The 25,855-nt window shown below is 39.4% G+C and overlaps 1 protein-coding gene across 2 annotated transcripts in view; it reads left to right on the plus strand.

The window, feature by feature from the left end:
* Positions 1 to 5,359: 5,359 nt before the first annotated feature.
* The window catches only part of DNAAF6 (dynein axonemal assembly factor 6), a 528,550-nt gene continuing 508,054 nt past the window's right edge, over positions 5,360 to 25,855 (plus strand). The window contains exon 1 of one of the 2 annotated variants that reach the window (XM_044057602.1): positions 5,360 to 5,739. The gene's annotated coding sequence lies outside the window, so the exon portion shown is untranslated. Of the gene's footprint in view, positions 5,740 to 5,802; positions 5,890 to 25,855 lie in introns of those variants that run through there. The other variant, XM_044057603.1, reaches the window with a different exon arrangement.

Here is a 25,855-nt window from a genome sequence, read left to right on the forward strand (position 1 = left end):
CATGAGGCAGTTGTAACATTGCCTCAAGATTCCCAGATTCACCAGCTGGACCGGAGAGGAGATTGACAACTGACCTTTGGACATGCTAGAATAGTATTGGGAATTCCTTTATAATTGAAAAAAAGGGCCAATGGGGAACAAGGTACTCAAGGGGAGTTTGTGAGGGTGTAGTGCTTTTAATTTTTTAGAGCTGACTTGTATAATTGCTTTAGTAAGCAAGTGCCAGGTAACTTAAATGCAATGTGTTACAGGTAACTTAAATGCAAAAACGACAAACAGATAACTTTCTTTCAAGTGAAACAAGGAAATAAGTACAGTAAGCAATGCAGATATCACTAGGGATCCACAGAAGTGCTAAAAGGCCACGTTTTAGGTGGAATTAGCGTTTCAGGGAAATAAACAAACAACAAGCATACAAACAAAGCTAAATTCAGCAGGCCTGGATCTAGTCTATGCTACAGCAAACAAGGTGTACCAATTTCAAACAGTTAGAATATGCAGGCACTATAAGCCTTTAACCAGAAATTCCCAGCTCAGAAGGGCAGAGTCCAGCCTCTCCTCCTACAAGAGTGCAGACCGCGATCCTTCTTAATGTAAAATAACTGGCCTGAAGCCCAAGTGCTTAAACCAGAACTAATACACTTTTAGAATAACAGACACTGAGCCCTCAAGCAGTTCCCAACTTAGAAGGATGTAAGCTACCTGTCCTGCCACCACAGTGCAGGCCACAAACCTTCCTAATGTAAAACAACTGGTCTGAAGCCCAAGTGCTTAATCCAAAAGACTTAGAAATGATAGCTACACTTTAATCAAGTTACTACCAAGCAGTAATAAATACAACTGAATACTTAAAAAATGCCTGGATTAGTGCTCAAGTTATACAAACAAAGCTAGATTCAACAGGCCTGGATCTAGTCTATGCTACAGCAAACAAGGTGTAGCAATTTCAATTTAAGCTACCTGTTCTGCCACTACAGCGCAGACCACAAACCTTCTTAATGTAAAACTGGTCTGAAGCCCAGGTGCTTAAACTAAAAGGCTTAGAATGAGTTACACCAAGCAGTAATAAATACAATTGAGTACTTTTAAGATGACGCAAAAGCAAAATAAAGTAGGAAAAAACACAAATACAGTAAAAGCAGATAAAAAAAAAATTCTTTAGTATTTGAAGGAATGATCTTATGAACCGATGTAATTCCTCCTCTCCTTGAATTAGACACAATATATTCATATTTGCTGAACTGAGGAACACAAAGTGATCCAAGCCATAACAATGCCTATAACTTTAAAGGATTCCAGAGACACTGTAATGTTTAGCTTCTGTAATGTTGAAAGCTATTTCTCCCTTTGATACAACTCCTTTCCCACTGTATTACACACTTGCACTATTTTACGTATTGAATATTTTCGAATGACTGATCATCCTTTCTTTCTCTATAGTGTTATGTTTTATATCACATTCTGGTCTTTGAGTCCCACTGTAAGTACTGGATAAGCTTTTTAAAACATTGCTCTTAAAAGAGCTTTGTTCTCCCACCTTCTCAAATTTTGATAAACTACTTCTTTACAGATGTGTTCGGAAAAGTAAAATGAGCAATTGCACAAAAGGCTTGTTACTACAATTACACTTGTAAAGCAAACTACTACATTTTTTTTACTCTCTAACATAGTAACTTATTTCTCTTTTTTGCAGTATATGCATTTGCTACAGGAGCCAGACATAATATTCTGACAGCAATTCACGATTCACAAAGTCATCCAGCTTGTACTTGTTGAGGTTATCCATTTCCTTATCATTCAGTATTCCTTTGTAAAAAGACACTCATCTTTAAAATTAGGCTAACTTGCCTAAAATGCAAAGACATTGGAGACGATACTAGAAAACTTATTTCACAAACAGCCTTCGTAAATATTTATGCATGCGCCATCTATTATTAGTATGTGCTAAAATTGTCCAGTTAGACTAATATTTGGAATTACCAATTTAAATGACTATTACATTTAATCAAAATGTCTTACGGCCAATAGCATAGCTACGTGTATAATCACAACCATTTAATCACAACAATTAAATCATAACTCATCAATTATACTTGAATCTTAACAATAAGCTATATTTGTATAGTATAAATATTCCACTTATCTATCGAACATACAGTCACAATATTAAAAAATACTGCCTTATCAGGAATGCACCATAACATAGTAAAAGGGCATCAAGTGCCTTTTGGAAGCAACTTGTATGGCAGACTAGGTACAAATTTGTAGCTAATGCTTCTTTTTAAAACAAGTCATCTAGTAACATACTGAGACTCATACTATGCATAGTGCCAATACAGATAGAAGTCACAATCAAATATCCACAAAGAACAGCAAAAACACCACTTACTGTGTTTAAAGATCACTTTGTGGATTTGTACCCTCTATGTGAAGAAATGAACCCCTTCTATGCTGCACTAGAAATAGAAAATACCAAACTACTAGTAACCCATTAGAATACAAATGTGCAAAGTCCACTCACAACAAGATTTAAATAATCCCATCTTCTTTCCGGTTTATCAGCAGACCTGTCAATCAGCACTCCACTTCAGAAAAACAGGTGCTCCTAACATCTTTCTTAGGAAACTGAACTGCACCCAAATTTATTTTTTAGTGCATCCTTGAACTGACAGGTTGTATTATGAAAGCAAAGATGTTTTTCTCAATTAATTTTTAATAAAACCACATAACGAGGTTGTGTAAGTCAGCCTACATTTCACGTAGCATCCCACATACATTGTCTGTACTACTGAAGAGTATGCAGATGTTAGAATACTGTATTCCTCACATGCCGATTTGGGGAATACTGAAAGTAAAAGGTCAACTTCGGAGGTACTCCCATAGTATGTATACACACATATATATATATATATATATATATATATATATATATATATATATATATAAAGCATCAAGATCTGGCAAAATACTGCTTGTAACAAAGTATTACTGAATAACACTTTTGGGGGGTGGGGGTCCATTTCTGGTTATAAAATATGTGCGCTACACAAATTTTTTTTTTATAGTATGCGAGTGTTACTTTTAATATAAAAAAAAAAAAGTACAGAATTTTTTTTTTTTTTTAGTTAGAAATGGTCTGCAAGGGGAACTGGCCTACTCATTAACCAACGTTTTATTAAACTGGCTGTAAAAGAACTTCAGACCTAGCAAAAATTATGTTCCCGGAAAAAAACTGGCCTAAAGAACAATCATTTCTATGCACAGTATTTAGTTACTTTAAATGGACCATCTGACTATAACTACATCTCTGACAGGACAGTGACATAACAGAATCAAGCCTTGCTGTGGGGACTGCAATCACCACACACCTGCAAACAATACTAAATCCAAAGTCACTGTAAGCACAGACTATACCCAGAGATACTGCAGAATCAGATGTATTCCAAATTCACTATCAAACTTTCATAATCCATAGCATCATACTTATTGTCCCCAGATTTGTAAAAGGAATCCATATCTAACAACTTCAGCTGGGACACCAGATTCCCAATTCTGAATGCACTGGGTAGAGAGATTTATATTCCTGTTAAATGAACCACATCTTTACTATTACCTGATATTTACTAACAGTCATCCAAAAATCATGCAACACTACGTCTAATGCTCATTTTACTAAAGACAACTGAAAAGAACCCGACTGTAATCGTGTCTCAGATCCTAGATTCTTCTAATCATAGAACACAGATACTTACCAAGCTATTAAGGTTAGACTGGTCAGTATGACCAATCTCCTATGGTCTCCTGTGATAAGAGGCCACTGGCCTAGTGGGACTAACCCCATCAAAGTGCAAATAAAGCACATAGTTTTAGTTTAAAAATGAGGTTAAGACACCAATATAAACTATGTTGGTTTCTCACAATGATTGGGCATAACTCACATTCCAGATAATACTATACAGATAACAAATTAATGCCTGATGCAGTAATTTTTACATACAATGCAAAATACTAAGCAAGACGTACAATTTACAATACAACTACACCCTAAACACAGTATTTCATTTTCCCAATGTGCATTTTCCTCCCTAGAAGAATGACCCCCATACTACCAGAAATCAAGAAAGCAAGGCACTACAGCATCTTCTCCGCTGTGACATTTCTATCAAAGTCATCTTCCTCAGTGCACACCATCCCGGGACCAAATATGTTCATAGGTGTGTACTAGGCTAATGGCCCTGGAGCCTTTACAAGCCTAGCCCACAGGATTAACCTGGCATTGTGCCACCCAACCTTAGTTTCTAGTGCCTCTGTTGAGTAGAGCCACAGGGGTGAATGTTCTATTTCCCATCCACTCATCAAGATTTCTCTTGAAGAGGGCCAGTGAGGTGCTCTGTTTGGCATGTATGGGAAGTCTATTCCATAGCATGGGCAGTCCCCGGGTTATGAACCTGTCCCTCCAGTACATTCTATGAAATCATGACACATTTTTCAGAAATGTGTTCCTTTTGCTCCTCCATGACATCACCTATTGTATTTTAATTTTTTTCCGCCAAGAAAGGCAAAAAGCATTAAGATCACGAGGATGTCCAGTGTAAACATTCACTGCTTTTTAAAGGGTGTATAATCATGCACTGACTCATTCTTCACCCCCAAGGACTGTAAATCTACTGAGCCATTTGTAGTGCACTGATGATCCTCTAGTTAGCGCATCCATTTGAAGAAAGGAAGAGGAGACCTGAAATTCACAAACTTCGTATCGCACGGGAAGGCAAGACAGGATTGCACAGATGCTCATGACAAAAGTAAAACATGCTTTTCTGTCTGCAATGGACTGATGCGTTGTATTTCTTCTACTACAAATTACAATTATGTTCTTTAATCACGTTAAGTATTTTACACCAAACATAACTGCAGCTTAATAACTTTGAAGCGCAAATAAGATGCACACACACATTTCTTTTCTACTTTCATGCCCATACGGTTTTCCTGACGTTGCCCCCATCCTCATATCGTAGCCGAGGAAAGTAAAGACTAGCCAACCTACTGGAGTACGAAATGCATGCATAAAATCACAAGAGCATTCAGGAAACGTAATATCACATCTGTCTAGACAACAGGATAAAAAGGTTGACAAGGCTTACACTCACGTTTGCTTAATAACCAAACACTCCAACAGAGAAGAAAACGTCTAAACCACCACGAACTACAACAAGTTCGAACGAACAACTGAATTTCAACAGGTACAATTGTTTCAAATCATTAAACTCACTACCAAAACAAAAACACATTACAGATCTCACACAGTTACATCCAAATTGGATCAAGGCGCGAGACGTAAGTACGCCATCACTGAACTGAAACAACACCTTCTTAGGTCCCTGTTGGAAGGCGCTCACTGTTGACTCCCAGCGCCTAAATGCAAGCGGTCCAACATAACAGAGTTTACACTACCAAGCCGAAGTGTTGGCATTTAAGTTATGTCACAAAAATCACAAAAACTAAAGCAAATAGGAGGAAGAAGCAGGTACACGAAGTTCAACGGAAATTATTTTGGTTCTGATCCAGGCTAAAAGACGAACACCCAAGTGTGGGATTTAAAGGACCCTAAAGCCGTGGCTGTCATAATTTGCTGTTAGAACTGCAACTACGCAGTTGATTGGTTTAAAGTAGCCCAAACTGGTCGTCATAGAGACGAACGACGCTGCCTGCCATCTGTTTTGTTCTTCAATCTATGCTCAGGTAGGAGAAGTTTATGGAAATTACATTTATTTGAATACCAGTTTTGTTGCCCTACATCACCATTATAGAGCTTGACGTTGTCACTACTGATGGAAAAAGGGAAATGCGTATGACAACAATTGAAGGGTAATGGATAATACTGGACCGCGTGTAAGTGCCAATACAGAATACGTCTTTACGCCAAGTCTAGTGTTCTCCGTAATCACCAGAAACTATTACCGCCACTAAATATGATAAAAGTAAAACAAGCCTTTCATTACTGCTGAGCATATCTCTCTCTGCTGTCCGTGACATTAATTATACGTGACATACCCTTCAAATGTAAGGAACATGGACTTTTTTAAGACGCAAAATGAGATTACTTGAGAGGTACGGGTAAAAGTAATGAGTTTTCTATCCATTATTTTAGTCTTGCTCCTTTTTACTGCGCAATGAGCTTGAGAACTGTGGCCAAGATGATTAGCAGCAGCTTCTAGATGTTACGCGACTGCCGTAAACTACGCAAAACACAGGTGTAGTCCAATGCTCTCCTTTATCGCCAATGGACTCATACATCTCAAGTGTACCTCATTACGAAGAACGTACCTCATTTGGGGTCTTAACAAAGTTCATGTTCCTCGAAGTTCCTCAATGTTCCACATTGAAAGGGTCTGTCACACATTCAGTGTTAGGAATTTTTTTAAGTGAAATCTATGGTAAATAGAAGTCAATCATATTAATTCATTAAAAGATCTTCTTTATAAGTAAAACCAGCATATTTTAACCATCCTATGACCTTCCTAGTTGAAGCTGTTAGTAAGCCATTAGTATGTGTTCCACATTTTGCCCATTTGTTCCACATTATGAGGGCTTGTGTTCCTCATTTTGGAGATGAAAGGTTGAGAGCTATGCAATGGTTGTTACGAATGCTGAATCATAAGTGGTCTGTAGGGTTGCCACCTTTTCAAATGCCCAAAGTGGGACATTTTTGGTACAAATGTCAGATTTTGCAGGCCGAAACATTTCCACGACCAGTACAAAGGATAGAACTTCACTTTTTTGCCTAAATAAAAGCTTATTCTTGTAGCATTTTAGATGCTTATTCTGTTTCTTATAACATTTAGGAGTTTCAGATACAAAATAACTGTTTTATGCAACTATTACATAAAATATAGGAAATAATTTTGTCCTAAAATCTTAGGACATTTGCCATTTTTACAATTGTTTTGCAGGACACAACTGCCCAAAGAAAGGACTGTCCCTCGCAAAGTGGAACAGGTAGTAACCCTAGTGGTCTGGAATGTAAGGTTTATGATACCTGAACTGTGTAATTGTACCTTACAGATGCATTCTGTAAATAATAGCTGTATAAATACTCTGTGAGCATTTGTTACTTATTTTTATCATGAATTATGTGCATATGTTAGGGGTGTGTTAGTAGTTGAAGGATGGACTTTAGTGGGGTTTGTTGATGCCGCCATCAGTATAGGCGGCATATTTAATAGCTACATTGTTTTGAAGTGTGGTTTCTTGTTCGTGCAGTACTACAAAAGTGAGAAAATTCAGGGCTAGTACTAGCATTCAGGGGGCCCCTAGCAAGTTTCAAGTTGGGGGCCCTGCCCAGGTGAATATAGAAAGTGTGACCAAATTGCTGTCATGCCCCCTTCCCTGTCAAGCTCATGAAGCACCATTTAATGATCACGTTCTATTGTTACTACATTCAGACCATTAAAAATACTTGAAATGCCAAGGTACACACTGACTGGCATTTAGTACCAATGTTACATTATGACAAGCCCCTATACCACAGCAAGGTAGCCACTCACAAAGGTGCACGCACACACTGACAGGCTTTTAGTACCAATGTTACATTAAGACAAGTCCCTGTACCACACCAAGGTAGCCACTAACGAGGTACATATACACACACTGACTGACATTTAATACCAATGTTACATTGTGACAAGCCCTTGTACCACAACAAGGTAGCCACTCGCAGAGGTACACACACACTGACTGGCATTTAGTACCAATGTTACATTATGACAAGCCCCTGTACCACAGAAAGATAGCCACTCACAGAGGTAAACACACGGACTGGCATGTAGTACCAATGTTACATTATGGCAAGTCCCTGTACCACAGTAAGGTAGCCACTCACAGATGTACACACATATACACACACACACACACACACACACACACACACACACACACATACATACTCACTGGCATTTAGTAGCAATGTTGTTACATTACATTATGACAAGCCTCTGTACTATGTCAAGGTAGCCAGTCCCACAAAATTACACAAAGACATCCACACTGACTCCCACACACAGGACATAGACACATAAGACAAAAACAACACTACAGCAAGACTGAAGATGGACACCCACACAGACTCCCTCACACAGGCCAGAGACACAAGACAGATAGCTACACAGACTCTCACACGCAGGACGTAGACACCCACACATGATGAAAATAGCACTACAGTAAGACTGATCATTAAGAATTTAAATACTGGGCTTATGAACTAGTAAGATGCTAGAATAAGATTTTGCAGTAGTGTGCATTGTGTGAACTCACATAGCTGATGAACAGACTAAAACCAACAGACATCTAGACATTGTGCAACATTTTCACAGCCCCTACTAACCTCTTAGCATAATTCCAAAGCTGAAAATGACCAGAGAAAAAAGATGTAACATCAAGGATAGTTACAAACATTGCTATGATAAACTTAGAAAGATATAAGAATAACAGGATTTGCATTAGCATTCATAATCGGTACATTCTGCAGAACTTGCATAGACCACCCCCCCCCCCCAAAAAAAAAAAAGTCTCAGCACAATTCTAGAGGAGGTTAAAAACAAAATTAAAAAAAATAAGTAAGACAAAGATAAGATCACTTCTGTGTCTCTGCTCGACAGTGGCACAGGAAATAACTTTCTTGGGTGGCGTGAGCCAGGGAACCTTGTTGGCTAGGCTTATGTAGGCCCTTGGGCCGATAGCCTAGTACCTACCAATGAACGTGATGTTAGGGATTTAAACAACTGTGCTTATGAACTAATAAAGGTGGTGGAATAACAGGTTTTTCCAGTAGCATCCATTGCGTGAATCCACATTTTTGATGAGTAACAGACCAAAAGTACAGGTCAAACATGTAAACATTGTGCAGCATTCTCACAGCCCCTACCCCTCTCCTAACCTCTCAGCTTAACAATTTCAGACAAATCAAAAAAAAAAAAAAAACTGCAGAACAAAGACATAATATCAGGGATAGTTTTAAAACGTTGCTATGATAAACTTCAGTAGTAGAATAGGGTTTGGATTGGCACACATTAAGACATCAGTACATTCTGCAGAATTCTCACAGCCCCAACCCCCAGTGTCTCATCACAATAATTCTAGATGAAGTGAAAACAAAATAATAACACAATGCATAACATTAAAAAACAATGCACTTCTGAGCAAATAAATATGCTGGAATAACAGGTTTTGCAGTAAAATGCATTGTGTAACCCCATATGTTTTAATGAGAAAAGAAAAATACCAGGCAAACATCTGAGCATTGTGCAACATTCTCACAGCCCCTAACCCCCTCTACCAACCTCTCAGCACAATAACTCTGGACCAAACAAAAAATCATCATAAAACAAAGGTGTACCATCAGGTATAGTTGTAAACATTGACAGTATACACAATACTAGTATAACAGGGTTTGCATTAGTATACATTAAAACAACAGCTGTATATTCTGCAACATTCTCACAGCCGCTAACTCTCCTCCCAACCTCTCAGCACAGTAATTCCGGACAGAGCAAAAAAAATAATATCATAGAATAAAGGTGCAACATCAGGCATAGTTGTAAACATTGTCAGTATGCACAAAACAGTACGATACTAGCACAACAGGGTTTGCATTGGTATACATTAAAACATCTGTGCATTCTGCTTCATTCTCACAGCCACTACCCCCCCCCCACCAATCTTTCAGCACAATTGCAGAGAAAACAAAAATGCATCAATGAATATTCTTATGCAAGACTAGCTAAAAAAAAACTATAGAAAATCTGGATATTAATTACAAACAAGCTTCCCTTCCTCAATCTCTTAGCAGAAGAATACTGGATAAAGGTAAAATAAAACTGTTGCAACCACAGCCCCACCCCCAAAAAAATCATCTTGGCACAAGAACTCTGCACGAAAAAGTAATGCAATCCTCTCCTTAGGTTTCCTCACCCCCCCCCCCCCAAAAAAATAAAGTTAAAAATAAACCCAGCAACTTACCTTTTCTGCAGTGGATAGATGGCTGCTACTAATTCTCTACTTACTTCTACATACAGGCCAGAGCAGTTCAGCCCTTTTAAATTGCCTTTAAAAGGACAGTTTTTCAGATCTTTTAGAAATTGCCCTTACAAGGGCAGTTAAAAATACAGCTTCTTTGCTGGCCCCATGATCACTGCTGGAAAACTTGAATCCTCCATCTATCCTCACGCCAATAATCTACAGAACCAACCTAACAGACCACCAATTACAGCAAAGCCAATCAGGCTCCTCGCTTCACTGAAGCAGACCTGATTGAGTGCAGCTTACAGGCAAGTTTGTCAAGGGATTCTTTTTTTTTTTTTTTTTTGAAAAAGTTATACAGCCTTGATAATGCTCAAGAGGGGCTGAGCAAGGAGCAGAAGAGATGGAGAAACCTACGGCTGCTTCATGTGGAGACCCTCATATGCGGGGAGAGAATTGGGGGCTCCCCGTGGCCATGGGTTCAGCAGGTGCCTAAAGCCGGCTATGAGAAAACTGAAGAAGTTTTTAAAATTTTCATATTTAAGTAACTCAAAGAAACATTTGTTTTTAGGATTAGAGGCATTGGGGTGTTATGGAGTGTGATTGTAACTTTTGACAGCCTTAGCAACCATTAACATTTTTTTGTCGAACTCCGCATGGTTTCTGGCCCCACCGTAGCACAGAGACTGCCCTCCTCAGTTTCACTAACAGAAGTACGGGTAATCTCATCTCTTCTCTTTTCCTAGACCCATCTAAAGCCTTTGATAATCTCATCTCTTCTCTTTTCCTAGACCCATCTAAAGCCTTTGATACAGTTTCTCATCAAACATTACTGACCACATTTAATTCTTTAGGACTTGCTTGCTCATCTCTGTTATAGCTTCAGAGCTACATCTCAAATATGCAACAATCCATAAAACAAATACTCATCTTTTCTTCCAGACTGTGTTGGTGCTCCTCAAGGATCAATTTTAGGACTATCAATGTTTAATATGTTTATAAATGATCTCCACACAGGAGCCAAGCATGCCAACATAGTGCAATATGCAGATGATTTTATCCTTATTTCTTCCTAACATACTGTACCTTCAGCAGGTCACCCAATAGTCTCATCCATTGAGTCATGGTTACACACCTCCAATCTAATCCTAAAATGCTAAGAAAACAAACGTTAGTGCTATTTTTACCAAAACAGTAAGAAAACCCAAACCAAACCTTTAGCATTACATCAGAATACAATACTACAATAGAAACAGTATCACAAACTAAATTTCTAGGTGTTGTCGTAGACGAAAATCTAAAATTTGGGCATCATATTCTTCAGGCAACTACACACCACCAAAAACTTGGTGCACTTTATCAAACTAGTCTATATCTCTCAGCATGTGCTAGGAAAACCATAACTTCATCCTATCTTCTCCAATGAGGTCTTTAGGCAGCTCCCATTAATACTGACTTGCAGTCTACATATATGAGCAAAACACTAACATATGCGAGAGATGCAATTATACAGCCAAACTGGAAGCTAAGCTGTCTCCACCCAAGACTGGAACAGGCAGTCAAGAGGAGAAGGTTAACACTTGCACCACACCTCCAGCTGCACACAGACCTTCTTAAACAGCACTGGCAAAAAATACACATGAATACACAAAGCATACTTGGAGGCACTAAATAAAAACCTGCAAAAGCATCAAGAGACCTCCAAAGCAGGCACCCAAACAACATGCACTTCCCGTCACAAACCAGACAACACATAAAACACAAAATCAGTGTGCCACACAATCACAGCCCTTAAGGCGAAATAACATACCTAACACACTAGTAATAGGTGACTCTATAGTCAGACGCACTGACGTCCCACTCACTAGGCTGGACAAGCAGAAGGTTACTGTTAGCTGCCTGTCGGGAGCCAGAATCCGCCACATAACACAAGCACTCAGGTCACTCCAGAACAAGTACAAATATGACTCTGTCATTGTTCGTGTTGGTGTGAATGACCTGAGACGTACCTCCCTGGACTACATGAAAAGACACATGGAAGAGTTCTCTGATCATGCAGCCCAGGCTGGTATGACCCTGACCCTGAATAGCATCCTGCCCTCACCAAGAATGATACCTCAGTATAAAGAAAAAAATGATCAATTTTAACAATTGGCTAAGCTTCTGGTGTCATTCAAAGGGGATCCAGTGTCTGTCAGCCTGGGACGACATGCTCGACAAGCCGCGTTGCTTCACAAGAGACTGCTTGCTCCTGTCACCCCTAGGCTTTCAAATACTGGCCAAGGGTCTTGCTGCCCCATAGTGCCTTTTTTAGGCAAGGCTCAAATGTCAAACCCACCTCCATAAACAGCACAACTGACAAAAAACTGAGGGTTATGCTGCTCAATGCCAGGAGTTTAAATCTCAAAATGCACATGCTTGAAGCACTCCTCAGTATGGAGAACGTTGACATCTGTGCAGTAACTGAAACCTGGTTCAAGGCTCCAGAGAGCACCCCAGCACTACTGAGCTACAACTCATACCACACGTTTCGGCCACAGAACATGGGCCGAAACACAAAAGGAGGGGGTGTATCCATATTCATCAAGGATACGTACACCTCCAGGTTAGTGGTGCAGCATGCTACCTCTGAGATCATCCATGTGCAACTAACCGGGCAAATCTGCAATGCAAATTGTGGCCTGCTACAGATCACCCTCCATGACCCAGGACCACCACTTCAACTTTCTGGAGACACTGGAAAACATGAAGGTCCTACCGAACACCCTGATATTGGGCGATTTCAATTACCCTACCATTCACTGGGAAAACTACTCGAGTACAAATTCCCAGGCCCAGCACTTCCTGGAATTCATCAAATCAAACGCCCTGGATCAGCTGGTAATCTCCCCTACCAGAGGTGAAAACATATTGGACCTGGTCATCACCAACATGGACGACAGGTGTTCCACACCGGAGGTCAATCTGTCACTGGTTAGATCAGACCATAAACTAATCCCTCTGCATGTCCACACCCCACCACCACCCCAACTAAGAAAACCACAGTAAAAAACTTTTCTAAAGCAAACTTCACCTTACTTAAGACAAGTCGTAAGTTTCACAGCCCCCACGCTAAAGGATAACGCTGCCCAAGATGCAGAAACCTTTACAAATGCACTCTATGAGCACCTACAGGGATGCATGAATCATGCCATCCCTAGCAAAACCAAGACTTACTCCTCTAAGAGAAAGAAACCAGTATGGTGGACCCCTGCAATAAACAGGCTATACAATAGAAGGAGGAAATTAGTTCAGAAAAAAGGCAAATCCCAAGAAGGAAAGACATCCCTGGTCAGTATCAGTAAGACACTAAGGTCCCTCATGAAATCATCAAAGACTAACTTCAAAAGAAAAATAGCCAAGGATTCAAAAGATAACCACAAAGCCTTCTTTAGCTATGTTAAGAATCTAAGTGGCAAATCGCAGATATGCACTGAACTATTGCAAAATAGCACAAAATATACTGAACCTACTGATATTGCCAAAATCGTGGCAGATAGATTCAGTGCAAACTTCACTCACCTCCAAAAGGGCCCACAACAATACTGGAAAAGTGTAGTGTCCCAAAAATCACAGATGCACAGGTGAAAACAGCCCTTTCAAAAGCCAAAAACACAGCGTCAGTGGGACCAGATGATGTCCCAGGCTGCATCTTGCACGAACTACAGAACGAACTAGCCCCCCACCTAAACACTCTGTTCAACCTCAGCCTCTCCACAGGCTACGTGCCCATAGAATGGTGCACAGCTACGGTTATTTCTCTCCACAAAGGAGGGGCCACAACTGACCCTGGTAACTATCGCCCCATAAGCCTGACTAGCCTAGTCTGCAAGGCTTTGGAGCGCATCATCATGGAACTCATTAACAAAGACATTGGGAACCTCCAAACACTTGACCGACCCAGTTCGGCTTTGTTAAGGGCAGATCATGCCTACTAAACCTGGTTGACTTCTTCGAGACAGTCACCAAGGCCATAGATGAGGGGAAGGTGGTTCACACAGCCTACCCTGACCTCGCCAAGGCTTTTGACACCATTCCCCCACTCGGGTATTACAGAAAAACTCATCAGCTTGAACATAAACCCCTAAGTCATGAGATGGGTTGCCAACTGGCTTACAGACAGAACTCACAGGGTAAGTATAGCGGGCTCCAGGTCCGACTCTGGCACAAGTGGTGTCCCGCAAGGCTCGGTCCTGGGACCCCTACTGTTTGGCATATACTTCTCAGAAGCACAGGCAAACACAGGAAAACTATGGCTAATCAAGTTCGCCAATGACTGCAAGCTGGGAGCCATAACTGACTCTCAGGCTGACACTGACATCCTCCAAAAGGGCCTTACTGTGACGGACACCTGGTGTCAAAGTCATGGCCTCAAGCTAAATGAACAAAAAACAGTAGCCAGCAACTGTGAGCTGTATCAACTAATATAATTAGTTATAGGTAAAAAAACACAAACATAACAGACCGGTTTCGGCTATGGTATTCACCTAGCCTTCATCAGTGTAAATATTCACAACATTTTGAGGTTCTTTATATACATTTACATAATTAGACTCAGACTGTCATTGGTGAGCTCACGAATATTCATTAATATACAAAGTCATAAATATTCATTAAGACCTGGCTGGAAAAGTCCACCTAATTTTACAATCCATTTCTTTTCTTTAGTGTTCAGTTTACTGTGCAACCCTGATTTATTAGATCTATCTCCAATTACTTTGTCTATAATAGTAAAATGAAATTTGGCTGTGGTATGTTTCAATGTGTGTTTGTACAAAGCATTGCCCATGTGTTTACATTTTATGTCACTTAGATGTTCTGAAATGCGTATCCTTAAAGGTCTGGATGTTTGACCTATATAGAAAGTCCAATTATGTAAATGTATATAAAGAACCTGAAAATGTTGTGAATATTTACACTGATGAAGGCTAGGTGAATACCATAGCTGAAACCGGTCTGTTATTTTTGCGTTTTTTTACCTATAACTAATTATATTAGTTGATACAGCTCACAGTTGCTGGCTATTGTTTTTTGTTTACCTAGTACATTGATGCCGTGCAATTGCTTCCGTGCAGGGGAATTCTTTTCTGAGTGCTCAAGCTAAATGCCAAAAAATGCATAGTCATCCCATTTGGAGAAAACAAAACACCCATGAATTACCACATAGGTCGCAGCCCCCTTAATACAGAAGAGGTAATAAGAGATCTGGGGACCCAGGTAGATAGTAATCTCTCCTTTGACAATCGTATTGCCAAAGTAGTTAGGAAATCCTCCTATGTGGCCCATCTAATTACTAAAGGGTTCACATCTAGAAACAGAGGTTATAGTGCCCCTCTACACGTCACTCATTAGACCCATCAGTACAATGCCCCATTTGGGATGTACCTCACAAGACACTTCCAACAGCTGGAAAGACCACAAAAGTACCTCACCAAGAGGCTTACTGGCCTCAAACATATGTCCTATGCTGCCCGACTGAAAAAACTCCGGCTGTACTCAGTGGCATATCGCTTACTCAGAGGTGATATCTGCCTGACTTACAAAGCCATGTCCAACTCAGAATTGACGGACATGCTCCACCTAAAGAAATCCAAGTCACTGCGAGCCACGCGGTCTAGTGAGCTAAACCTCGCCACAACAATAAATAGAACATGCTGGAGGGATAGATTCCTGTCACAGTGACTCCCCATGCTTTGGAACAAAATTCCAAATTGCATCAGGCAGAGCCCCTCACTAACACTCTTCAAGAGAAACCTTGACGAGTGGATGGGTAACAGAAAATACACCCCTGGGATCACTTCATTGGCTCTGCTTGACAGAAAATCAGTTAATTAATCAATGGGGTGGCGAAAGCCGACACACTCTGGCTAGGCTTATAAATGCCCTCGGGCAGATAGCCTAGTACCTACCTATGAACCTATGAAGAAACTTGGTGGATCATATAATAAGATAGTTAAATTCACAACTAATCTTCCTTCCAGAACACATCATTGTATTGTCCTTAAACAATTACACTGGATTGAGTTCCACAATATTTCTCTTACAAACCGCTCCGACAATATCTGTCCTACACACAACTCATGACTGCACACCACCTAATTTATAAACCAGAAGACTGTCCTCCTTTAAACAGCATTCTCCAGCACTACTCGCCTAGAAGTGGATTGTGCTCAGGAAATAAATGTCTCCTAATTTCTTTTAAATCTAAAACCATACCTACATAATCACTTTACTCAAGTTATGTCACTAAACAGTGGAACAGCATACCAACTGAACTACAACAACTATAACAAGAGAAATCTTCTAAAGCCAGACACAAGCAATACCTGTCCACTTCTTGGTTATGCTCCTGCTTTGCACCTGGGTAATCATACCCCCTCATCACACTAACTGTATGGTTTTATAACCGTTTTCTTTTCTACTTGTACGTAGCCAACATATGAATTTCTGCTCCCTATTTTTTGTATGCATCATATGTATGCAGTCTTTCTTTTCTTTTGTTCATGCCTATGTATGTTTTTGGAAACAGTTTACATTTCTCAAACACACTTTGGGTAGTTCAGAATTATAAACTACATGCTATATTTCTAATGGTTTATGTTTTAATATGTAAACATGGAGTTTGTCTCCCAGGCAGGGCCTCCACTGTAAAGAGATTTTTTCCTAGTTGGACTAACCTGGTCAACAAATGGAAATAAGTAAAATAAATTTTAGCTAGCGACTAGAGGCTGTGTAGAAGCAGGGTAAACATGAGCTATGCAGAAAAAAAGTGAGCATGGCTGCTTCTGAGATAAAAGTGGGAGGCATGTGTGGTGAAGAAGCGATTACCTTCACATAAGTCTCAGCTTTCCCTGATTTTATGTCAAAATTTTGTACTGGCCCTCCTAATCCTTTCTAAAGCTAGCACTTTCGGGAGAAAAAGTGATAGATTATACTTAATAAAGACAATAATTAAGAGTTAGATATTTCTTTTACTTCAGAAAATTCATGTTAACTCACATTCTCTTATTCCGTCAATTTTTCAAGTTAATAGTGCTAGTATTTTAAAAATGTCCCTGATTATTTCTGGATTTGTCAATGACTCTGGAGACGAGATTAAGAACTATACTTTCAGTATTATTGTGAAGTAAATGTTTTGGGTTCAAAACTGACTTTTAGGTTCGATGTTCATGGGTAAATACAAGGATATTAGTCTGTAGGCTATAACAAGCCTATCCAGTAGCCAGAATAAAATCCTTGTCTTTGTGGAGTGAAAGCTTTAACCTTTATGCCAAACCCTCATGTACACTAAAGTTTCAATGCATGTCTCAACTTCTTAGTACATGTGGTGGGTCAGGAGGGGCTGTAACAGGAATCACCATACAAGAGAGCTCAGAACATTAGCAAAAACCAAATCAGCAAGGCACCACAGGCTGATTAAAGGAGTATAGATGTATTAGTCAGTCAAAGAGTTTGACAAAATTACAGTAAAATACATATGTTTATATATCTTTTTAAGTAATGTAACACCACCTCTCTATCTGACTCTTGGGCAGTAAGAATAATCTGCAGTATACTTTCTTAGAAGGGGCTGTACAAGAGTCTGATGTATTCCCATCTTGGACATTTTGAGATGGCTAGATATTTTTAAAATTTACAAAAGTGATTCAATAGCTTGTATGTCTTAACTGCTTCAGAACAGTTCTAACAAGTGATCACAGGAACTATAACATGCCTAGCCATGTACATATTCTGGTGAGAATGGAGAACACTGAATTGTGCATAAATTGCAATCAAGAATGCAGATGCCAGTATAGATTGGGGCAGGTGAAGACATATTTTCACAAATTTACAACATCCCATGGTGATTCAGCAGGTTATAACAGCTTTAAACAGAAATAAGTTAAACCATTAATTTTATACACAAAATCTTATATGTCCTAATTGCTTAAGAACAATTGTAACAAGTGATCACAGGAACTGTAATGTGTCCAGCCATGTACATTTTGTGGTGATAATGGAGAATACTGGAATGTGCATAAATTATGGTCAAAAATGCAGACACCTGTATATCTTGTGGCAGTAGTACTCCAGTATTACACATGTATGTTGTGAAGCTTTCTTTCCCCCACTTAAAAAGTTAATAGAATAACAGTTTTTGCATCAACATCCATTTTTGAACAATAAGAAGTATGAAACTATTATGTCTGTCATAATTGACTGATGGCAATCCTCAGCGATTTACCAGAAAAACAAAAATTTTAATAGGGCTAAGGCAAGAATAAAATACAGAATTGGAGTGCTTAAAAGTTAACAGAGCAATAGGTTTTGCATCAATGTGCATTTTCATAATGATAATTATGAAACTCAAATGTTTGGCATTATTGATTGACTGTAAGTAAAACAAAATAAAAGAGACAAGGTAAAAATATTATGCAAAATCAGGGATGTTCTGCAAAATGATACAGTTGTAAACATGTTTTATGCTCAGTGAGGGAGGTAAGCGATGTTAAGTGCTTGACAAGGGAGATGAGAGCATTTAAGTTTGTCTACTCAAAGTTGTATATGTCAGATAACATCAGAATGTGTCTTTTACTTGTTAAAATACTGTCCATGGTAGTTTAGAATGCAGTGGCAGCAGTATGCAGCTATCACATCACGGTACCACTTGCCATTGTAAGCAACATGCAAGCCCACTACCACAGTTCATTGTTCTCCATTATTGCCCATATTTTAGTAGATACACTTAAAAGTTTTTTGCTGTTATTTAATACAATAAATGTGATTTAAATATTCTCTGCACAAGTCCAGACAGTACATAAGGAGTACAATTCAAATATTTTCTGCATAACATGTGTACAAAGCACACTTACACTTAATTTGCTGTTATTTATTTGCTACAGGTTACTGTATGCTGAAGGTAACATACTTTATACAGTTTTGGAAATAACATAAATGCACGCTAACATCTATGATTTTTTTTTTTATTTTTAGTTGGAGTGGAGTGTTTATAGTTTTAATACAGAATAGACACATAACTGAGAAATACATAATTTCTTGCCTCAAAACTGTAGATTGCACTATACTATCTGTTTATGTAATGTACTCTGTATTAGTTCTTCTCCCCAGTGTGCTTGCAACAAATAAATATAAAAGGATACTACAAGTTAACATCTATTTGGTGATTGCTCAGATTAAGACACTGACATTTTGATTTGAGCAGTTGTGGGACTGGCTGGGCATGTCTTCATTGACTGACGGACAATACTGCTTGATAAGAGTTTCATACTTCTTTTATTCAGAAAATGCTTATTGATACAAAATGTCCATATGGCTATACATTTCCATGAAATTTATTTTTAGTGCTTTCCTACAAACCACAAACCTGCTCTCCTCTCATGTAGAAAGAGACTTCATCAGAAAAGAAACAAAATTCACTGAACAGGAATTCGTATCATTCAAACAGGAAGTGACAAAATGTAAAAAAAAAATGAAGTAGCACAATGTAAACCATTTTTAAAAGTATGTTTCAAAAAGATTATACAAAAGTGTATAAAATATGAATTTCTATGTGCTTATGGATACATATAACCCATAAAATAAAACTCAAATGTCTGTCATATTAGTGACTTTGTTGCTCAATGATATGCCATATGTATGGATGTTGAGTGGAACAAACTAGGAGCTGGTCTTCAGAACACAGTATAGAAGTATGAACACAGGTATGCCATTGGTCTTGCTTGTACCATTTTAATACTTGCCAAACAATGGTAGCAGAAAAGGGGTTATTCATGCCCAGTCAAGATGAAGGAAGAAAAAAATAAGTGTTTGCTATAAGCTGATGGTTTTATTGCTAAACTGCACTACAGCATGAAGCTTGTAAAATGTGTGTGAGCACTGAGATGACAAGAAAATACAAATGATCATACTAATGTAAATAATTTGTTGGATAAACAATGTTTTCTTTAAGGATGCTGCTGTTGTTGTCATCATCATCTTCTTTTGGCTGTTCCCGTTAGGGGTCGCCACAGCGGATCATCTGTTTCCATTTCTTCCTGTCCTCTGCATCTTGCTCTGTCACACCAACCACGTGCATGTCCTCTCTCACCACATCCATAAACCTTATCTTAGGCCTTCCTCTTTTCCTGTTACCTGTGGTAGCTTCATCCTTAGCATCTTTTTCCCAATATACTCAGCATCCCTCCTAAGCACATGTCCAAACCAACGTAATCTTGCCTCTCTGGCTTTGTCTCCAAACCTTCCAACCTGGGCTGACCCTCTAATATACTTATTCCTAATCCTGTCCTCCCTCGTCACACCCAGTGCAAATCTTAGCATCTTTAACTCTGCCACATTCAGCTCTAACTCCTGCCATTTTGTCAGTGCCACTGTCTCCAACACATAAAACATAGCCGGTTTCACTACCCTCTTGTAGACCTTCCCTTTCACTCTTACTGGTACTCGTCTGTCACAAATCACTCCTGACACTCTTCTCCACCCACTCCATCCTGCCTGTACTCCCTTCTTCACCTCTTTTCCACACTCGCCATTACTCTGTACTATTGATCCCAAGTATTTAAACTCATCCACCTTCACCACCTCTACTCCTTGCATCCTCACCATTCCTCTCTCCTCCCTCTCATTCACGCACATATATTCTGTCTTAGTCCTGCTGACCTTCATTCCTCTTCTCTCTAGAGCATATCGCCATCTCTCCAGGGTCTCCTCCACCTGTTCCCTACTCTCACTACAGATCACAATGTCATCTGCAAACATCATAGTCCACGGGGACTCCTGTCTGATCTCGTCTGTCAACCTGTCCATCACCATTGCAAATAAGAAAGGGCTCAGAGCTGATGCTTGATGTAGTCCCACCTCCACCTTAAGCACATCCGTCACTTCCACCGCAGACCTTACCGCTGTCACACTACCCTCTTACATATCTTGTACCACTCTTACATACTTCTCTGACACTCCTGACTTCCTCATACAATACCACAACTCCTCTTTAGGCACCCTGTCATATGCTTTCTCTAAGTCTACAAAAACACAATGCAACTCCTTCTGACCTTCTCTGTACTTCTCCATCAACACTTTCAGAGCAAACATCGCATCTGTAGTGCTCTTTCCCATCACGAAACCATACTGCTGATCACTAATCATCACGTCCCTTCTTAACCTAGCTTCCACTACTCTTTTCCATAACTTCATGCTGTGACTAATCAATTTAATCCCTCTGTAGTTACTACAGCTCTAGCTCTGCACATCGCCCTTATTCTTAAAAATCGGTACCAAAACACTTTTTCTCCATTCCTCAGGCATCCTCTTACTTTCCAAAATTTCATTAAACAATCTGGTTAAAAACTCCACTGCCGTTTCACCTAAACACCTCCGTGCTTCCACAGGTATGTCATGTGGACCAACAGCCTTTCCATTTTTCATCCTCTTCATAGCTATCCTTACTTCCTCCTTGCTAATCCATTGCACTTCATGATTCACTATTCCCACAGCATCCAACCTTCTCTCCCTCTCATTCTCTTCATTCATCAACCGATGCTGCTGTTGTATACACCAGTAATTTTTACTAAAAATAGCATGTTTCGCATTTGCAAAAACACATAAAATGTAAATGAAGAAATATTCATAGCACATTATCTGAATTGATAGGCTAGAGCCTTACTGAAATAAAGGAAACCATCCCAAAGAAAATGCAGGATTTTTTTTTGTCTGTGTGATCTTTAAGTGGGTATCATTACATTTTGCTTTTACCATCTTGGAGTGCATGGCTTGATATTGCACATCTTGACGTGTCTTAATCTGTACAATCACCGTATATTTTGCCAACACCCAGACCCTTAGGTGTATGCAACGTGACATTTATCTTTTCAACTTTTTTTTAACTGCAGTCTACTTTGAGAGAAGAATGGACTTTCTGTCAGCAGTGGTTACTAATCATTACATATGCTGAAATGAGCAGACTTGCATGAAACCATATAAATTAGCAAGTGTTTTGATGAGTACAGAGACTGAACAGTACATTTTACATTTAAAAAGGCAGTTTGAATAATCTGATTTTCAAGTTTTCTGATGATGACACTGGGCATTCTTAGCTATCTTCTAAGGACAGCACAACATGAATTTGAGGTCCTTTCTGCTCTTTGCATGCTTTTAGTAACATGCTTTTTAGTAAGAGTTGCATAACAAGGAATACTAATCGTGACTTAAATATGTAGTAATTGTACATCTCAGGGAAGTAGTATACTTGTATAATTAAATATTATACTGGATGCAGGAACACGTGATTATCACTGGTTAGACTGCTCTTGCCTTGTGAGGAAAGAAACACATGTATAAATATTTTACTTTGTCCTAGTTTCTGCACTTGTCTGTTTGAAATCCTGGATTCCCAGAGGTCCTGATTAACTGGTGTCAATTTCAGAAGTTCAGTTCTGTAACAGGGACAAAGGCCCAAAGTCAGAGACAGATTTTAAGTACTGCTGTTATATACTTAGAAAGTTGATAGAATAATAGACAAAGTCACTAAATAATGACAGACGTTTAAGTTTTATTTGATTGGTTATATGCATACAAGAGCTTGTGGATATGAGTTTTTTTACTATGCATTTTTCAAACCATACTCTTTAATTTTGATATGGTGTCATGTCCTTTTTACATCGTGCTACTTTCTGTTTGAATGATATACAGTAAATTCCTTTTCAGTGAATTTTATTCATTTTCTAACAAAGTCCTTTTCTATATGTGTCAAATGTGCTAAAATGTAGCTGGTGAAAATATACCACCACCTCAAATTATTATTATTATTATTATTTGTCAGATGACTGCAAACTAGGAGCTATAATCGAAACTCCTAATGATGTGGACAAACTACAAAAGGGCCTCACTGAGACAGATACCTGGTGTCAAAGCCATGGCCTGAAACTCAATGCCAAAAAGTGTATTGTCATCCCCTTTGGTAAAAACTCTGTACCCATGAACTACCACATAGCTGGTAGTCTACTTAATGCCAAAAATGTGATGAGACCTTGGGACACAGGTGGACAGTAGTCTCTCCTTTGGTAATCACATTGCCACAGTGGTCAGGACATCCTTCTATGTGGCTCATCTCATCACAAAAGGATTCTCATCCAGAAAAAAAGAGGTCATTGTTCCCCTCTACTCATCACTCATTAGACCCATTATAGAGTACAACACCCCTTTTGGTATGTACCTCACAAGACATCTACAACAACTGGAAAGACCACAGAAATACCTCACAAAGAGGATTACTGGCCTCAAACAGATGCCCTATACCATCTCAAAAAAACTACAGCTTTACTCCATTGCATATCGCCTACTCAGAGGCGATCTCTGCCTAACATACAAAGCTATGTCAAACCCAGAGCTGTTGGACATGCTCCACTTAAAGAAATCCCAATCCCTCCAAGCTACATGCTCTAGGGACCTAAACCTTGTCACCACAATAAACAGAACATGCTGGAGGGATAGATTCCTGTCCCAGAGACATCCCATACTCTGGAACAGACTACCTATCTATGTCAAACAGAGCTCCTCATTAGCACTCTTAAAGAATAATCTTGATGATTGGATGGGAACTGGGAAATTCACCCCAGGGATCACTTCTGTGACTCTGCTCGACAGGGGCACAAGAAAATAATTTTCTTGGGTGGCGAAAGCCAGGGTACATTTTTTGGCTAGGCTTATATAGGGAACAAACAAAGGCCAGCAATTCGATTCCAAAAGCTTTATTGGCAGTAAAATAGGTGCAAACATTACACCATAATACTCTCACAGCAACAAATCACAAAACCTCAAACTAGTTTCGGTAGAGCACCTTCATAATTTACAAAAGGAGAGGAGTCATCTCAGCCAACAGCCAGGGAACCAAGCGCCAACAGCGAGGAAGACACGTCAGTAAAACACAAACCCACGCACGTTAAAGCACAACACAATATCAGGAAACAAACAAAGGCCAGCAATTCGATTCCAAAAGCTTTATTGGCAGTAAAATAGGTGCAAACATTATACCATAATACTCTCACAGCAACAAATCACGAAACCTCAAACTAGTTTCGGTAGAGCACCTTCATAATTTACAAAAGGAGAGGAGTCATCTCAGCCAACAGCCAGGGAACCAAGCGCCAACAGCGAGGAAGACCGTCAGTAAAACACAAACCGCCGCGTTAAAGCACGCGGCCCAACACAATATCAGGGAAACAACAAAGGCCAGCAATTCGATTCCAAAAGCTTTATTGGCAGTAAAATAGGTGCAAACATTACACCATAATACTCTCACAGCAACAAATCACGAAACCTCAAACTATTGATTTGTTGCTGTGAGAGTATTATGGTGTAATGTTTGCACCTATTTTACTGCCAATAAAGCTTTTGGAATCGAATTGCTGGCCTTTGTTTGTTTCCTGATATTGTGTTGGGCCGTGCAAGCTTTAACGTGCGTGGGTTTGTGTTTTACTGACGTGTCTTCCTCGCTGTTGGCGCTTGGTTCCCTGGCTGTTGGCTGAGATGACTCCTCTCCTTTTGTAAATTATGAAGGTGCTCTACCGAAACTAGTTTGAGGTTTCGTGATTTGTTGCTGTGAGAGTATTATGGTGTAATGTTTGCACCTATTTTACTGCCAATAAAGCTTTTGGAATCGAATTGCTGGCCTTTGTTTGTTTCCTGATATTGTGTTAGGCTTATATAGGCCCTGGGGCCAATAGCCTAGTACCTACCTATGAACCTATAATCGGTATGCATTTTCTGAATAAAAGAATTATGAAACCCTGATGTCTGGCATTACTGCCTGTCAGTCAGTGAAGATGCGACCAGGCACACCCATAGCTTCTTGAATCAAAATAGTGTGTCTTAATCTGTACAATTGCCAAACACACATTAACTTGCAGTATCCTTTTATATTTAGCTGTTGCAAATCCACTGAGAAGAAGAGCTAATACTGAGTTTAAGATAGGGTATGTTTGATAAAGCTTATACAAAAGTGCAGAGGAAACTCATTTTCATAAATGGCTGTCATTATGTATGACTTAATTGCTCAGTGATTTGCCAAAACATAGTGAAACACACACACATTTTAGGATAAACAGACAAAAATATGAGGCAAAAATCTGTACAATTTATGAAATTTTGTAAGTTAAGATGTATAGGTTAAGGATATAAGTTTGTGTTTGGGTTACATTTGTAACTATGGTTAGGACGCTCATTTGGCAATTATTACTGACATTGATCAGACATAACCATTTCCATTTGATTGCTGTATATAACCAACACCCAGCTGGTGCTGCTGAAGAGGAAGCTGGAGGGCAGAGAGGCACTTAATGATATAAAAAAGGAGAAATGTTGATTGTTTTAGCTATCAACCACTGTAAGAGAACCACTGTAAGAAAAGCACATGTGACAGAAGCCGTATGTGATAAAATGAGCTGCATTAATAATTCATAGGTTAAGTTCATAGGCATGTACTAGGCTAATGGCCCTAGAGCCTTTACAAGCTTAGCCCATAGAAGTGCCCTGGCATCGTGCCACCCAACAGTAGTTCCCAGTGCGTCTATCAAGTAGAGCCACTAGAGTGATCACCGGGGTGAACTTTCTATTACCCATCCACTCATCAAGATTTCTCTTGAAGAGGGACAACGAGGTGCTCTGCTTGACATGTATGGGAAGTCTATTCCAGAGCATGGGCAGTCTCTGGGTGAGGAACCTGTCCTTCCAGCATGTTCTGTTGATAGTGGTAATGAGGTTTAGGTCTCTGGGGCATGTGGTGCGGAGGGATTGGGGTTTCTTTAGATGT

This window comes from Protopterus annectens, chromosome 15.part0 (genome assembly GCF_019279795.1).
Source record: "Protopterus annectens isolate FY-2018-M chromosome 15.part0, PAN1.0, whole genome shotgun sequence".
Taxonomy (NCBI): domain Eukaryota; kingdom Metazoa; phylum Chordata; order Ceratodontiformes; family Protopteridae; genus Protopterus; species Protopterus annectens.